Source organism: Physella acuta, unplaced genomic scaffold (genome assembly GCF_028476545.2).
Source record: "Physella acuta isolate Inbredline_101_S28 unplaced genomic scaffold, ASM2847654v3 ptg000883l, whole genome shotgun sequence".
Taxonomy (NCBI): domain Eukaryota; kingdom Metazoa; phylum Mollusca; class Gastropoda; family Physidae; genus Physella; species Physella acuta.
The window spans coordinates 356,734-374,342 of NW_026732400.1; the positions used below are offsets into that span (position 1 = coordinate 356,734).

At 42.3% G+C, this 17,609-nt stretch overlaps 1 protein-coding gene across 9 annotated transcripts in view; it reads right to left on the minus strand.

Annotated features, from left to right (window-relative positions):
* Window positions 1–17,609, minus strand: part of LOC131952643 (sodium/calcium exchanger 3) — a 158,978-nt gene that overhangs the window by 44,294 nt on the left and 97,075 nt on the right. The gene's annotated exons all lie outside the window — the stretch shown is intronic.

Sequence of the window (17,609 nt, forward strand, 5' to 3'; positions counted from 1 at the left end):
GTGTGGTTAACTGTGAAATTGTGGCAAATCGTGTGACTCGCCTGTGTCCCGAGTCTAACAGAGCGATTTAGATTATTAGTGTATTACTAGATTCAATAACAAAAAGGGGAGATAACAGGATTAATTACAAGTGATTTTTCCCAGTCGGTTTGGTTGTACTTTTCAGACTTGAGAACCGAGCACAAATACACTTCGTTAGGAACTTTTATAAAATGGATTCATTATATAAAACATTTCTGAATTTTCTTCCAACTTTTTGTTATTTTTTTTTACGAATACCATTGCGGCAACTTTTTTTTATAATCTATGGCAACAAAAATTTTATAAGTCACTTCATCAAACTCGGCGGAGACCATTACAGAAAATATTTTCAGTTTTTAAATTTAATTGTACCTTTAAAATGTTTAAACAATAAACAAAAATTTAATTTACATCAACAAACATGACTTTTCCAGAAACTCTATTAATAGCTCAATATCCCCAAAACCATCTGAGACAAATAAAACAGCGAAAATCTCCCTAAATTAGTTCCCATAAACCCCACCCCTTAACTGGACACGACCAAAACGACACCTGAACGATTAGAAACTGATCATATAGACGCCTGCATCAACCCACCTCCAGAACTAGACCAAAATGACACCCCCAACCCCCCCACCCCAATGTAATCCCCAGATGTAGTCCCTGCTCAACAATCGAAATGTGCAGTCTCTAAGGGGCACAACTCACGCTTGTGGTGCCACCCTTGGCATATCCCCGACCCTAGCCGACAAGGGAGGGGACACACTAAAAGGTCGGTGGGTGTCTGAGGGGAGCGTTTGCCTCTCGAATGAGGGGAGCGTTTGCCTCTCGACTGAGGGGAGCGTTTGCCTCTAGACTGTGGGGAGCGTTTGCCTCTCGACTGAGGGGAGCGTTTGCCTCTCGGCTGAGGGGAGCATTTGCCTCTAGACTGAGGGGAGCGTTTGCCTCTCGACTGAGGGGAGCGTTTGCCTCTCGGCTGAGGGGAGCATTTGCCTCTAGACTGAGGGGAGCGTTTGCCTCTCGAATGAGGGGAGCGTTTGTCTCTCTACTGAGGGGAGCGTTTGCCTCTCGACTGAGGGGAGCATTTGCCTCTCGACTGAGGGGAGCGTTTGCCTCTCGACTGAGGGGAGCATTTGCCTCTAGACTGAGGGGAGCGTTTGTCTCTCTACTGAGGGGAGCGTTTGCCTCTCGACTGTGGGGAGCGTTTGCCTCTCGACTGAGGGGAGCGTTTGCCTCTCGACTGAGGGGAGCATTTGCCTCTCGACTGAGGGGAGCGTTTGCCTCTCGACTGAGGGGAGCGTTTGCCTCTCGGCTGAGGGGAGCATTTGCCTCTAGACTGAGGGGAGCGTTTGTCTCTCTACTGAGGGGAGCATTTGCCTCTAGACTGAGGGGAGCGTTTGTCTCTCTACTGAGGGGAGCGTTTGCCTCTAGACTGAGGGGAGCGTTTGTCTCTCTACTGAGGGGAGCGTTTGCCTCGAGCGTTTGTCTCTCTACTGAGGGGAGCGTTTGCCTCTCTACTGAGGGGAGCGTTTGCCTCTCTACTGAGGGGAGCATTTGCTGCATGGAATCGGGCGTCAAAACAAAGTTTACGACCGTTTGTGTGAGACATGATTCTAGTCTGGATAAAAATTTGTTATCATACCTTAAAGCAGGATCAATCATTGGCATCCTGTTTTTAGAACGGATATTCTTAAAGCGTTCTTTAAAGAGGAAGTAACCGAAGAAAGGGAAATACACAACCGCAACGAAATGTCTATTCGAGAAACTATAACGAAACACCCAGTAGATATCACGTCTTGTTGATAAACACGTACAGTCTGTTACAAGAAGATCTCATCTTGACAATGTGTGTATCTACACAGTGTGTCTCACTGGCACACGGAAACTAAGTGTCTTGACACAGTAATTTGACACACTGTAATGACACAGCAATTTAAAACATAAACACTCAACAAGTTTATCTTGTGAAAATCAGACGTTAAATAATTTCAGGCGTAAGGTGATCGATCCACAGCCATGGACTGTTTTAAATCGATTGTGTAAACCCATCAAGAATGTTGATCAGCTGTAATTACCACCTAGATATACAGGCCGATATATGTAAACATACCTGTGATGATAACCATCCACACCTGTACATACACATCGGTGGATTTGTTTGTGGCGTGTCAATGGGTCAATGGAAAATCAATCACATCGATCTCAAAAATAGCATAGTAGAAGAAATAGAGGCACATCAAAAGTGTTAGCATAGTAAACGCTAGGTCTAATTTTAGCTCTGTCCGCATCAAATATAAACCTTTCTTTGAATGTATTGGGACCTGGGGTAATGTTATCTGGGGATGTATTGGGACCTGGGGTAATGTTATCTGGGTATGTATAGGGACCTGAGGTAAGGTTATCTGGGAATGTATTGGGACCTGGGGTAATGTTATCTGTGAATGTATTGGGACCTGGGGTAATGTTATCTGGGAATGTATTGGGACCTGGGGTAATGTTATCTGGGAATGTATTGGGACCTGGGGTAATGTTATCTGTGAATGTATTGGGACCTGGGGTAATGTTATCTGGGAATGTATTGGGACCTGGGGTAATGTTATCTGTGAATGTATTGGGACCTGGGGTAATGTTATCTGTGAATGTATTGGGACCTGGGGTAATGTTATCTGGGAATGTATTGGGACCTGGGGTAATGTTATCTGGGTATGTATTGGGACCTGGGGTAATGTTATCTGTGAATGTATTGGGACCTGGGATAATGTTATCTGTGAATGTATTGGGACCTGGGGTAATGTTATCTGGGTATGTATTGGGACCTGGGGTAATGTTATCTGGGTATGTATTGGGACCTGAGGTAAGGTTATCTGGGAATGTATTGGGACTTGGGTAATGTTATCTGTGAATGTATTGGGACCTGGGGTAATGTTATCTGGGTATGTATTGGGACCTGGGGTAATGTTATCTGGGAATGTATTGGGACCTGGGGTAATGTTATCTGGGAATGTATTGGGACCTGGGGTAATGTTATCTGTGAATGTATTGGGACCTGGGGTAATGTTATCTGGGTATGTATTGGGACCTGAGGTAAGGTTATCTGGGAATGTATTGGGACCTGGGGTAATGTTATCTGTGAATGTATTGGGACCTGGGGTAATGTTATCTGTGAATGTATTGGGACCTGGGGTAATGTTATCTGTGAATGTATTGGGACCTGGGGTAATGTTATCTGGGAATGTATTGGGACCTGGGGTAATGTTATCTGGGAATGTATTGGGACCTGGGGTAATGTTATCTGTGAATGTATTGGGACCTGGGGTAATGTTATCTGGGAATGTATTGGGACCTGGGGTAATGTTATCTGGGTATGTATTGGGACCTGGGGTAATGTTATCTGTGAATGTATTGGGACCTGGGGTAATGTTATCTGGGTATGTATTGGGACCTGGGGAAACTGATTTATTGAGTGTATAAGTCAGTAATTTGTGAGCTTATGATAAATTGTTGAACTACGACCCTGTAACGAAAGCATCAGTTTTGTATAACAGATTGACCAAACGTGATCACTGTAACAGATGGACCAAACTTGACTAATATAACGGAACGACCATTATGATTAGTAAACACATTGACCAAATGACCAACATGACTGTTATAATAAAATCGACCAACAAGACATGTATAACAAAACTGACCAAGAAGACTAAAAAAAATTTAAGCATGATAACGAGAATTATCTTCGCTTCTCCCCCACCCAATTTCTTCTCATTATCCTCCCCCTCGTATTGTATATTGTGATCCGCCCTCTATATTATTGATTCCCCCCCCCCATAGATCCCGTGGAGCGTTGACTCAGCTGAACGGTCGGGTAACTGCGAGAGGGCAGTTGTTCCCGGCTAACTAACGGTTATGTCATCCCGCCCATTCCTGCACTCACTGCAGACGATATGCTGCTGTAACCAACCTACGGAGTTACATTCTGGCGGTCATCTTGTCAGCTCAGCAATAAATCTATTTTCATTAGGATCTGAGAACAAGGGCCCAAGACGATTTATGGTGTAGCGGTTGTAAAAATAAAACTGTCGTTGGCGTGGTCTCATTGGTAGAATTAGGGCCGTTGAATTCGTTTCTCACGGAGATTTTCGGCGCCGTAAATCATATCTCGTTACTCTTCATCACATTGCTTAAACCATAGTAGTAACCATGTCAACAATACTATCGCTTGATTTACGCTAAAACATCAGACATCGGCTTCACTTGGGTTCGTTTATAAACACAATTTTAGACGTTTCTGTAAGTCCCCCATTATCTGACATCACTGTGAAATTTTAGCGTGACACAGATTGAACCTCACCTCATCCCAACACTCTCCCCTCCCCCATCCCCCCCCCCCCCTCCCCATTTAGACGTCGACTCACGGACGGCAAAGTTCTGACGTCCAGACTTGGTGACAGCAGGCCCTGTTTGACCCAGACTTCTACATTAAAGATGTGCTGATAACTGCAATTTTCACACCAATCAGCGCCTCGCTTGTATTTTCGTGGCGTCGATGAGCTTTTCTCAGGTCATCGAGTTATGTCCCTTGTATATATAGAAAAAATTGATTTGCTTCCCTTGAATTTCCCCTGATCAACTAGAAAATGTTCATATTTACAATTACACCGTTTGTTAAATATTTTTTGTCGGAGAAATTAGTCCAGGCTCCGCCCAGTCACATGACAACACCAAACAACCGGCTGATGAGTCGTCTGAAGTGAAGCCTCGTTTTGAATACAAAGTCGCCGCCATTTTCGTTCCTCCCTGCAGTTGAGCGAATCAATTACTTGTCTTCTGCGTTGCTCTCCTCCAATTTTCGGCCAGGAAATGATTCCGCCTGACTAAGCTCAATTCATTCTTCTATTTAACCGTGTTTTATTTTATTTTCCTGGGGTGAGGGAGTGGGAGTTGGTTGGTATATGTGACGTCAATGCACGCCTCATCACCCATCTTTTCCTTAGTATTGTAAGGTTTTGTTTTCGTGTAGTCAAATATTTGTTTCATACATACAAAACGTCCTAATTACAGTTTTTAATTGACCCGTGCTATACAACTTTCGCTTTGTAATGAGATCAGTTAGAGCAAGCTCTCTGTAATTCATTGATTAGTTCTTTTTAAATTCCACTTTTTTAGTTCGGGTGTTGGGAATTATTCAGCTGCGTTGTGAGACTGTCGAATGATGATGCGTTTGTGTTTGAGTTTGATGGTGCTATTGTCAGATGTTGCGTGTGTGCTGTGTAGTGTGTTTGTGTTTAATGATGCGTTTGTTTGATGGTGCTATTGTCAGATGTTGCGTGTGTACTGTGCAGTGTGTTTGTGTTTAATGAAGCGTTTGTAGGCTTTGTACTGGATGACGTGACTTATGTCAGTCTGATAGACATGTTCATTGACCAGTCAGTTTGATAGACATGTTCATTGACCAGTCAGTTTGATAGACATGTTCATTGACCACTTACCATGTGGTATTTTTTTTTTATATTCACATCTACAAATGTAACCCACTTTCTCAGCTGACGACAAGCTCACCATCACCACCCTCCTACACACACACAAACACACACACATACGCACATAAAGAAACCCCAGAAGTCCCCCATGCAATACTCGATATTTCCCTAAGAGTTGTTGCACTATTAACAGCTCGGCCAAAAGCCTTTCACACATAATGAGCTCAAATCGTGAAAAGCCCTTTTAGCTTTTATTTGTTGCCTAATCGATATACCGTGGCGCATTCGATAATCTATAGGTGATTATCGTTCTCCGGTCAGTAAGTACATCATTAGTTAACGGCTTATAAAAAACATGGAGGTGACAGTAGTCACGTGACAAACTTCCGGTTTCAGAATGTTTTCTTGCATTAAGTGTATAGGATGGGATGTCATGAAATAGCTGTCAGATCAGTTAAGAGAAAAACGAAAACTCCAAAACATGCAGAGAAAAAAAAAGTTTTACAAGTTCGATAACCGTCAAACTTTCAACAGACAGCTCGTTGGTACGACAGATTTTCTGTCGGACAGAAAATTTAATTGGTCAAGTTTTTTAACAGCATCACGTGGGTGTTACTGTCATATCGACCGTGACGTATCTGCTAATGACGACACCGACAGTAAAATCCAATGATCCGTGGCCAGCGCCCGTGAAAAAAAAACACACCCTCCCCTCTCCCCTGTGAGGCTTCGATTGATAAATCAATCAGACCAACAAGAGGGAAGATCGATCGAAACAATCACCGTTAAAGATTGGCTGTTGTCTGGACGTGTTTTCGTGGCAGATAAACATATAGGGTTGTCAGGGTCACTTCATTCATACAGCCAGATAAACATATAGGGTTGTCAGGGTCACTTCATTCATACAGCCAGATAAACATAGGGTTGTCAGGGTCACTTCATTCATACAGCCAGATAAACATATAGGGTTGTCAGGGTCACTTCATTCATACAGCCAGATAAACATATAGGGTTGTCAGGGTCACTTCATTCATACAGCCAGATAAACATATAGGGTTGTCAGGGTCACTTCATTCATACAGCCAGATAAACATATAGGGTTGTCAGGGTCACTTCATTCATACAGCCAAACATATAGGGTTGTCAGGGTCACTTCATTCATACAGCCAAACATATAGGGTTGTCAGGGTCACTTCATTCATACAGCCAAACATATAGGGTTGTCAGGGTCACTTCATTCATACAGCCAGATAAACATATAGGGTTGTCAGGGTCACTTCATTCATACAGCCGGATAAACATATAGGGTTGTCAGGGTCACTTCATTCATACAGCCAGATAAACAAATAGGGTTGTCAGGGTCACTTCATTCATACAGCCAAACATATAGGGTTGTCAGGGTCACTTCATTCATACAGCCAAACATATAGGGTTGTCAGGGTCACTTCATTCATACAGCCAGATAAACATATAGGGTTGTCAGGGTCACTTCATACATACAGCCAGATAAACATATAGGGTTGTCAGGGTCACTTCATTCATACAGCCAGATAAACATATAGGGTTGTCAGGGTCACTTCATTCATACAGCCAGATAAACAAATAGGGTTGTCAGGGTCACTTCATTCATACAGCCAGATAAACGTATAGGGTTGTCAGGGTCACTTCATTCATACAGCCAGATAAACATATAGGGTTGTCAGGGTCACTTCATTCATACAGCCAAACATATAGGGTTGTCAGGGTCACTTCATTCATACAGCCAGATAAACATATAGGGTTGTCAGGGTCACTTCATTCATACAGCCAAACATATAGGGTTGTCAGGGTCACTTCATTCATACAGCCAGATAAACATATAGGGTTGTCAGGGTCACTTCATTCATACAACCAGATAAACATATAGGGTTGTCAGGGTCACTTCATTCATACAGCCAGATAAACGTATAGGGTTGTCAGGGTCACTTCATTCATACAACCAGATAAACAAATAGGGTTGTCAGGGTCACTTCATTCATACAGCCAGATAAACATATAGGGTTGTCAGGGTCACTTCATTCATACAGCCAGATAAACATATAGGGTTGTCAGGGTCACTTCATTCATACAGCCAAACATATAGGGTTGTCAGTGTCGCATATTTCCAATTTTATTATGTTAACAGATTGGGATGTCCTTTAACTGGTAAAAAATAATTTTTAAAAAATTATTCTGTTATATTCACCAATTTGACTTTACCCACAAAATTATTTAGTGTAAAATATATGCCAGAGCGAAGACCCTAGAGTAGAGACATTTGCAACGAATCTAACAAAAAACATTACAAAGAGACTCGCTGTGACCAATATTACAGAGCCCTACACGACCAATAATTTGAGCACCTCTGGTTATTACAGTGTATCTACGACCCTGTTAGATGGCCCCAAAAGTTTTTATTTTAGCAAAATGTTCTAGTGAAAGAGAAATGAAAAGTGTAGAGTAGGTAGCACCTACCATATGATAGCTCGAGTGATTGATACACAGGTTTAAAAAAAAAGTAGCGACAACTTTACCTGGCTCGGATGACGTAACCAGAAAGAGGGCATTACAAGAGCAGCTACTACCAGGGGGGAGGAGTAGGGGGGGGGGGGGGGGGCAAACATCCAGTGAATTTGTTAGAAGTCTGTCATCAAAGGACTGGATAATTTAGCAATTAGAATGAAAAACTGGCAAACAGACAGAAAGTCTGTTCAATACGGCCTGTTAGCTTTTTACCTTTCTACTTCACGCGGCTCTCAATTTAACGCGGCTCTAAACTTAACGCGGCTCCTAATGAGTGGCTCCTACTTTTCATATACGTAACAGATACCTGACCCTCTGACGTAAGAGAGTCCGACATGTTAGGTCAAGGATGTCTTTAAAGAAAGTCGTTTCCCAACTATTTCTTGTTAGACGTGATTACAAGAGGTGGGAGAGGTGTAGTTGGGGTGTAGAGGGGAATGGGAGGGGGTGGGAGGACGATGTGGGGTGGCTCGAGAACAAAGGGGGGGGGGGAGACATGCGACAGTGACCTTATTATTTTTAAGTGTGAAATCAAACTGGAAGGAAACTACGGCAGCGATCTCGTCCAATTATTCACCTAGCTCCGTTGTGAAATGGTCTTGATGGTAAACAAATGTTACAAGTAGATACAAACTCTGGAGAAGTAATATGTGTGACAGATGTCATGTCAAACCATGAGTGTCATTAATGGCTGGCACACACATGGGCATTGTCATTTCCGACCTTGAGGGGTCAAGGCCGTGACACGTGACCGTAAATCTCTCGTTTGCTTCAAACTGGTGTGGCTTGGGCATGTCGAAACGTGTTTAAACTATTGCAAACCAATCAAAGCTTTATTGGGATTATTAAGTTTTTAATCGATAAATTGTACATTACACCCGTGGCGTTACTAGATCGGGTGTCAGCCGGTGCAGTAAGTGGGGGTGTCACCCCACCCCAACAACAGTTTAGAATTTTAGGTTTGGTGTCCCCCAAATATCTTATTGATCGAACTGGATAAAACATTGTTTTGGCCGTAAACTAAGATTTTTTGATTTGGTGTCATCGTCAAAAGGGTTTCGCCTCCTAAATGGTGTCACCCGGTGCGGTCCGCACATCCGCCACGCCTTGTGATGATACTGCATTAGACGAAAAGGGATTTTTCGCTCAGTCTTTTCACATACATGACACGAAGTGACGTGGTCAGTGGAGCAGTTGTATTATCTGAACGACAGGATGTGACGTGTACAGTGGAGCAGTTGTATTATCTGAACGACAGGATGTGACGTGTACAGTGGAACAGTTGTATTATCTGAACGACAGGATGTGACGTGTACAGTGGAACAGTTGTATTATCTGAAAGACAGGAAGTGACGTGTACAGTGGAGCAGTTGTATTGTCTGAAGGACACGAAGTGACGTGTACAGTGGAGCAGTTGTATTGTCTGAACGACACGAAGTGACGTGTACAGTGGAACAGTTGTATTATCTGAACGACAGGATGTGACGTGTACAGTGGAACAGTTGTATTATCTGAACGACACGAAGTGACGTGTACAGTGGAGCAGTTGTATTGTCTGAACGACACAAAGTGACGTGTACAGTGGAACAGTTGTATTATCTGAACGACAGGAAATGACGTGTACAGTGGAGCAGTTGTATTATCTGAACGACAGGAAGTGACGTGTACAGTGGAGCAGTTGTATTATCTGAACGACAGGAAATGACGTAGACAGTGGAACAGTTGTATTATCTGAACGACAGGATGTGACGTGTACAGTGGAGCAGTTGTATTATCTGAACGACAGGAAATGACGTGTACAGTGGAGCAGTTGTATTATCTGAGCGACAGGAAATGACGTGTACAGTGGAGCAGCTGTATTATCTGAACGACAGGAAGTGACGTGTACAGTTGAGCAGTTGTATTATCTGAACGACAGGAAATGACGTAGACAGTGGAGCAGTTGTATTATCTGAATGACAGGATGTGACGTGTACAGTGGAGCAGTTGTATTATCTGAACGACAGGAAATGACGTGTACAGTGGAGCAGTTGTATTATCTGAACGACAGGAAGTGACGTGTACAGTGGAGCAGCTGTATTATCTGAACGACAGGAAATGACGTAGACAGTGGAACAGTTGTATTATCTGAACGACAGGATGTGACGTGTACAGTGGAGCAGTTGTATTATCTGAACGACAGGAAATGACGTGTACAGTGGAGCAGTTGTATTATCTGAACGACAGGAAATGACGTGTACAGTGGAGCAGTTGTATTATCTGAACGACAGGATGTGACGTGTACAGTGGAGCAGTTGTATTATCTGAACGACAGGATGTGACGTGTACAGTGGAGTAGTTGTATTAACTGAACGACAGGATGTGACGTGTACAGTGGAGCAGTTGTATTATCTGAACGACAGGAAATGACGTGTACAGTGGAGCAGTTGTATTATCTGAACGACAGGAAGTGACGTGTACAGTGGAGCAGTTGTATTATCTGAACGACAGGATGTGACGTGTACAGTGGAGCAGTTGTATTATCTGAACGACAGGATGTGACGTGTACAGTGGAGCAGTTGTATTATCTGAACGACAGGATGTGACGTGTACAGTGGAGCAGTTGTATTATCTGAACGACAGGATGTGACGTGGACCTTACATCTCGGACAAGAGAGCTCTGTTAGATGAATGTCAGATTTATGACGTCATTTAATGCTGAGGTAACGACCGTGTCTCGTGTTACACGTTTTTTTTCTCTCTTTAATTATTGATGACGTTATGATCACATCACGTGACTCGGGTGTCAAGTGGCATGTCACGTGATTGATCGTCGATCAGGTTTGTTGACAGACGTGTTTTGTTGACATGTAGGACTGTTGAGTGGTATGATTGTTGACATATATGACTTGACTGGTATGATTGTTGACGTGTAGGACTTTCAACACTGGTATGATTGTTGACATATAGGATTGTAGATTACTATGAATGATGGCAGCTATCATTGCCAAAGTGTTTGCTATCTGACAATTGTGACTGCTACTAGCTACGTCTCTAGCTGTTTCTTTTCGTCGTTAATTGAGACAAGCTGTGACGGTGAGGTTTCACTCAACGTTTTTTTTTCTTTAAAACTTTTAAATCCGTGAACTCTAATGACGACATTCATGAACAACACCCAAACCCACCCACGCATTTTTTAAAAAATTCCCATTGTCACGTGACGTAACGTGTGTCTGCTCCTGAAATCCCTCAAATGACGTCAGTCCTTGGAGTCTGGGTATCTGAAATGTTGACCCACCTCCTGTCGCGGAGGTCAAGGCCACTCCACGGCCCATCAGTCTGACGAGTGGCAATATGCCAGGGTGGGGTCTACTCATGTTGCGGGAGGGAAGCGGAAAGGTTGGGACACAGTCCCGCCTCCACCGGCTTCATCAACACACACAGAATAAAAGTCCCGGTCGAAGGCGAGCCGGAAGAGAGTATATTTAAAGACCGGAAACCGGAACTCAAAATGTAGAGAGCTTTTTCCAAAACCGTCAGTTCCAGCCGCCGTGTGTGTACGAGTTCTGGGCCCTGAGTGCCAGAGTGAGTGGTGCTTCTGGCCGTGTATCGAGTACCTGGAGGGACCAGCCGTGCCAGAGTGAGTGGTGCTTCTGGCCGTGTATCGAGTACCTGGAGGGACCAGCCGTGCCAGAGTGAGTGGTGCTTGTGGTCGTGTATCGAGTACCTGGAGGGACCAGCCGTGCCAGAGTGAGTGGTGCTTGTGGTCGTGTATCGAGTACCTGGAGGGACCAGCCGTGCCAGAGTGAGTGGTGCTTGTGGTCGTGTATCGAGTACCTGGAGGGACCAGCCGTGCCAGAGTGAGTGGTGCTTGTGGTCGTGTATCGAGTACCTGGAGGGACCAGGTGTATGGAGTACCTGGAGGGACCAGCCGTGACAGAGTGAGTGGTGCTTCTGGCCGTGTATGGAGTACCTGGAGGGACCAGCCGTGCCATTGTTAGGAGAGGATCTTTAAGCGACTGGCAGTGCTTTGGTCGGGTAACAAACAAGAGTACCGCGAACTATCACGTGCTTTGGTAAAGGGAAAGTACTTTCCTGAAATCGGTCAGTACGATAAAGTTGAGTTCATTGTCATGAAAGATACCGTGTGGTTATCACGCATCCGAATGTATGCCCGAACAGAGTTTCTTCCAGGCATCTCTTCGCCACCCCCCCCCCCCCCCCCCGAAGAAAGAAATGGAATTTATATAGAAAACATATACTTTTACCAGTGTCCGCCCCCCCCCCCCCCCCCCCGGAGAAAAAAGTCTGGAAGAAACACTGTGCCCGAAGATCCTAGAATCGAACTCGAGACTTACGGGTTTAAAACGTGTGCGCTACCACTCAACCAGGCCGTCCTACAGTACGAGATTCACCTGACATATTAGCCAACCAGCCCTATTTATAAACACAAACAACCAACAGCGGCTGCCTTTAGATGTTGCTGCACAATCTGACATTTCCACCAGGGTAAGCGTACATGAAAACATGGCTAAAAATAGATCACAGAGCTGCTAGTCATTAGCCGAATACGCCACCAAGATGGCGTAAATACCCCCACGTGATGTGGGAGAGATTAATATTTGTAAGGGTTCTTCTCTAGAGGCGGGCCCGAGTTATCGGCCCATGAGGTACAGTTGTGAGGCCACAATGTGTCGGGGAAATGCACCGAAGTGACGAAACTAATTTCAACGACAAGTTAAAGATGTGCTCCAATGTCGAAATATCACTGTTGGGGTCCATGGGCCGCAGTTTAAAATTACCTCCCCTTTTTCTGTTTACATAACACTTATCATCCACTTTCTAGTATGCAGAGTATAGAGGAAGTATTGTAATCGTGCACAAAAATTCACATGAAATTTTGAAAGTTTTCACCTCAGTACTTCATCATATACAGAGAAGAGGGGACTTATTTTAATCGGGCGAAAATTAAAAATCAAGATTTATCAAAATTTCGGCGTTTTATGCGTAATCGAGTCGGAAAAACTGGGCTTTGCAATTCTGTCCATATGTCTGTGTGTGTGTATGTATGTGTGTATCTGTCAAAACAATAAATTGAGTACCGTTACAGTTAGGTTGATGAAATTTCATATATAGGTATTATATAAATTTTTTAGTTCTGTATCAACTTTTCAGCAATTTCCGATAACCGGAACTTATTCTACTTTTAGTTTTTCAAAAGCCTATAACGAGTACTATTTTAGGTAGCTAAACGAAATCTCACATATAAGTAAAAGATCTAATTCTCTTCCTTTTGTCATATTTTGAGTAATTTCCGTTAGCCGAAAATAATAATTTACGCTAATTCCGATTTCTCAAAAAACGCATATGAATTAGTAAAATACTAATAATATTCCGCATTATAATACATGTATTGTTTGCCGTTCACTTTGTGCGCAATTCTTTTTTTCTACGAGATGGTATACTATCTTTTAAATTTTAAGTAATTAAAAATGGATTAAAAATCATGTCTTCAGAATTGCCATGCCCCGTAGTGTTATATAAGAATCTAAATCTATAATAGGCCACGTTCGCACTTCTCTCTCTCTCTTTCTCTGTCTGTCCGCAAAATATTTTCGCCGGACATCACATCAGAATCTGCAGCGATATATCGAGAACTTTTTACGGACTTTCGTTGAAAATAATATGTTAGATGTTTTAAATGTATAACCACAATTTTATTTAAAGAAGAAAAATATAAAATAAAGGCGTATTCGAATGTAGAGAAACAGTATTATTTATGCAACCGGAAAAGGATTTATAGATGTGAAAAAGAACGCATAAAACTGTGACGTCACTAATGTTTATACATTAACTAATGACGTCATCTGCCGTGTTTACAATAAAAAGAAATGAACTATTTCATTCAAATTTGATTTAGATCTTCGTACACTATGTAATGTATATAATACAATTTTTCCGGCCTAAACTCATAAAATTTATTTTATTTATTTGGATTCTATATCTAGAGATTCTAGATCTAGACTAAATCTAAATCTACGCAATAACTAGACGTAGACGCTAAGATCTAGATTTAGACTCTAACTTCTCTAAAATCTATTCCAAAATAAATTTCTATATTAGGACTAAACTATTTCAAGACTTATTTATTTTATACAAAATCTTTGTTTGGAACTGGCTAATTTGGAATAAAAAAATTAATTTGAAAAAATAGGCATATTCGCGTAAGTTAAGATTTTAAAATACGTGTTTCATTCTTCGAATTATATAAGGTGCCTAAATAGCGGAGATGTTAGTGTGCTATAAATCACAAAGGTGGTGCGGGTTCGAGACACACCAAGTCAACTTGGTTAATGTATTTTTTTTATTATGCTCGGACTAAACTTTAAAAAAAATTCTATTAGGATTCTAGATCTAGATCTAGATTGTCGGATGTCCGATAGGGCACTTCCCGGCGCCGCAGGCGCTTCAAATTTGGCAGGATCTTGCCTTGGGGCGACAGAACACGGGGGCCGGTTGGCCGAAAAGTCTACGATAAGGGGGTCAAAACTTACCTCGACTGACCGGTGCCTTATATGAGCTATAAATTGGAAAAAATGTCCACGGAGGAACCTCTTCATAACTCTTGAGGTCGTAGACAGACCCTCGGGCGAATTAATTAAGCATTAAAATTCTCAATGTTTTCGAAAGCCTAAGCGAAGCTGGGCAGCATGCCTAGTACAAGAATATTCGAGAGAACTTGGGGGAGATTACTCCCGGTTTATTTTACACGTGCCGCATAGAAATTTTAACAATTTTAACTAGGTGAGAACATCTCAGAATCACAAGAAGATGACTATTTCCATTTTATTGTATTTTTTTGTTATATTTTGTTAGACTGTTTCTGTAAATTGTTTTTTACAATTAAAATTCACCTCATATATACATGTTTATAACATGTTTTAATTTTAAAATGTAATTATATTTTAATAAAATTTTTACTCTTTATTTTTTTAAATCGAGGGTTTAACCGCCAAATTTGGCATTTTTTCAAGTTTTGTTTTAAAACAACGTATTAACTCCCTTCTGTTAGCCCAAATTAGAAAACTAAGGGAAGGTATCTAAACATAATTTACTGAGGAAAAAAATAAGGGAGAACCGCGAAACCAGTATTCATGTAAGTTACTTGTATATGAGAAATTTTATGGGAGGTCACTCCCGCTTTATTAACTTTATAGTACAACGATATACATACAAAACTGACTTCTATTCAAATTTCTTTATGATGTAATTCATAATACATGTATTTTATATTCTCGTTTTTACATGGAGTTAGCTTTTAGTCTACAAGGCGCTATCATCAGGTTTAACACACATACAAGTTCACACAACAACATACGTACGACCACGCGCACAAACACACATGCAATCACATACACACCAACAACTTACAAGCACAAACCTACACACACACACACACACTAACACAAACAATCACACATACACTCAAACACAAACGACCACACAACCATGGCCGCCATGAGCGATCAATATCTGGTCTAATAAAATTTGAGACACGGAGCTTGTAGATCTGGGCGACCGGAAGTAAATTAACTTTTTTTTTCACTTGTCGGTTTGCACGACATGGATAGAAGCAGGGGGGGGGGGTGGGGCGGCTAGGATATGGGGGTGCCTAGGATATCGGGGGGGGGGCTAGAAAATGGGGGTGCCTAGGATATCGGGGGAGGGGGGTTAGCCTTTGTTGGACACAGTATATCGTCTTATCGTCTTTTCGGACAATCTTAATTTATGTGTCCGGTGAACAATTTTTAGGATCTCAAGTCGGAGACACCCCCTTATCCACGCTAAACTTATAACTACGTTGATTCCACTCCTCCACACCCCCCCCCCCCCATCCCAACCACCCCCAACTCTCGGATAAGTCCATCTCAGCTGAGCGTACCATCAGTAACTCATGAGATCAGCCGAATAACATGCCCAGCATGAACGGCGTCTGCTACCTCGTGCAGTCCCGACACACCAGGCATCCATCAAATAAATCACGTGACACAAAGCATCCATCAAATAAATCACGTCACACAAGGCATCCATCAAATAAATCACGTCACACAAGATCAACTAAATCACGACACACAAGGCATCCATCAAATACATCACGTCACACAAGGTCAAATAAATCACGTCACACAAGGCATCCATCAAATAAATCACGTCACACAAAGGATCTATCAAATAAATCACGTCACACAAGTCACCCATCAAACAAATCACATCACACAAAACACGACACGATGAGTCAAGCGACCCATTAGCGGTGTCATCCTCCCTAGGATCAACTGTTCAATCTTATCGAGACGGCCCTAATGGCCCGGACTAAAGGCATTAACCAACCTAAAGACCCGAATTGTTCAAAAGCTCCGAGAGGCCCTTGTGGCCTATGCCATGAAATCCAGTGTTCTAACATTGTGACATTGTGATAATGACGTTAACACACCTGCACATGCCCGTGTTTTTACCCTGTGACTGCTCCCACTTGACAGGTGAGCTGTAAAATGTGTAACATTAAACCCGAGTCCCAGCGAAACACCGCCATCAATACATCACACCTTTCCACCACTCTTGGTTTACAACTTAAGGTCTGTATAACATTTAGCCACATGTTTCGGGCTCATGGTGTCTTAGAGTATATAAGATTTAGCCTGTAAGTCTAGGCCTAGGCTCGAGTTTTACAAATGTAGCAAATTTGAAATGATTGAAGTGAGACGCCTGATTAAGACAAATATTTAAAGCTGCATGTCTCCTTCAGACAGGGACGACGCTCACAGTAAGGAACAGAACAGCCGCTACTTGTGGCACTGCTGCATGTCTCCTAGACAGGAGACGCTAACAGTAAGTAAGTGAACAGCCGCTACTTGTAACACCGGGGGGGGGGGGGAGAGGGGTGTGGAAATAAAAACGTTCAGGTAAATACTTGCAAGAATGACATAGACAAAAAAAACGTGTACGTATTGTGTACAACTGTATGTAATTTACACAATGAAAATCTGTGACAGTATGTATGAGAAGTGAAGAAGGTGGGGGGGGGGGGGATGTCATGGGTTGTCAGGTAGTTGGGGTGGGGGGTGGGGGTAAAAGATAGAAAGGTAAGTGCTTCTTGGCAGACATCTAGTCACGTTGGGTCGACACGAAGGGTGGGGGTGGGGGATAATTAGGTGAACTAGGTTTATCTAGGTTAAGAGGCGGGGGGGGGGGGGTAATAAGAAGGAATGACGGGCAGGAATTTGGTTAATTGTATAATCTGATGTAACACATTCAATAAGGTTTGTTATAAGGTTTGACTTACGCCGTGTAAACAGTGTTAACTTATAACTTACAAAGGCTGGTAATGTTAAAACTTACTAAATTTGTTGTGTTGTTAGTTGTAAGTATATGTGTTGAGTTATCAAACAATTGTATCAATTTTTATCAAATTGTATATTTTTTTAAAAAAGATTTACCAAAACGTCACATAATAAGGTTAAATTAGTCTAAACAATAAAAAAAATTCCCCTTTGATAACTTGTAATTTTCTTATCTTAATACATGTAT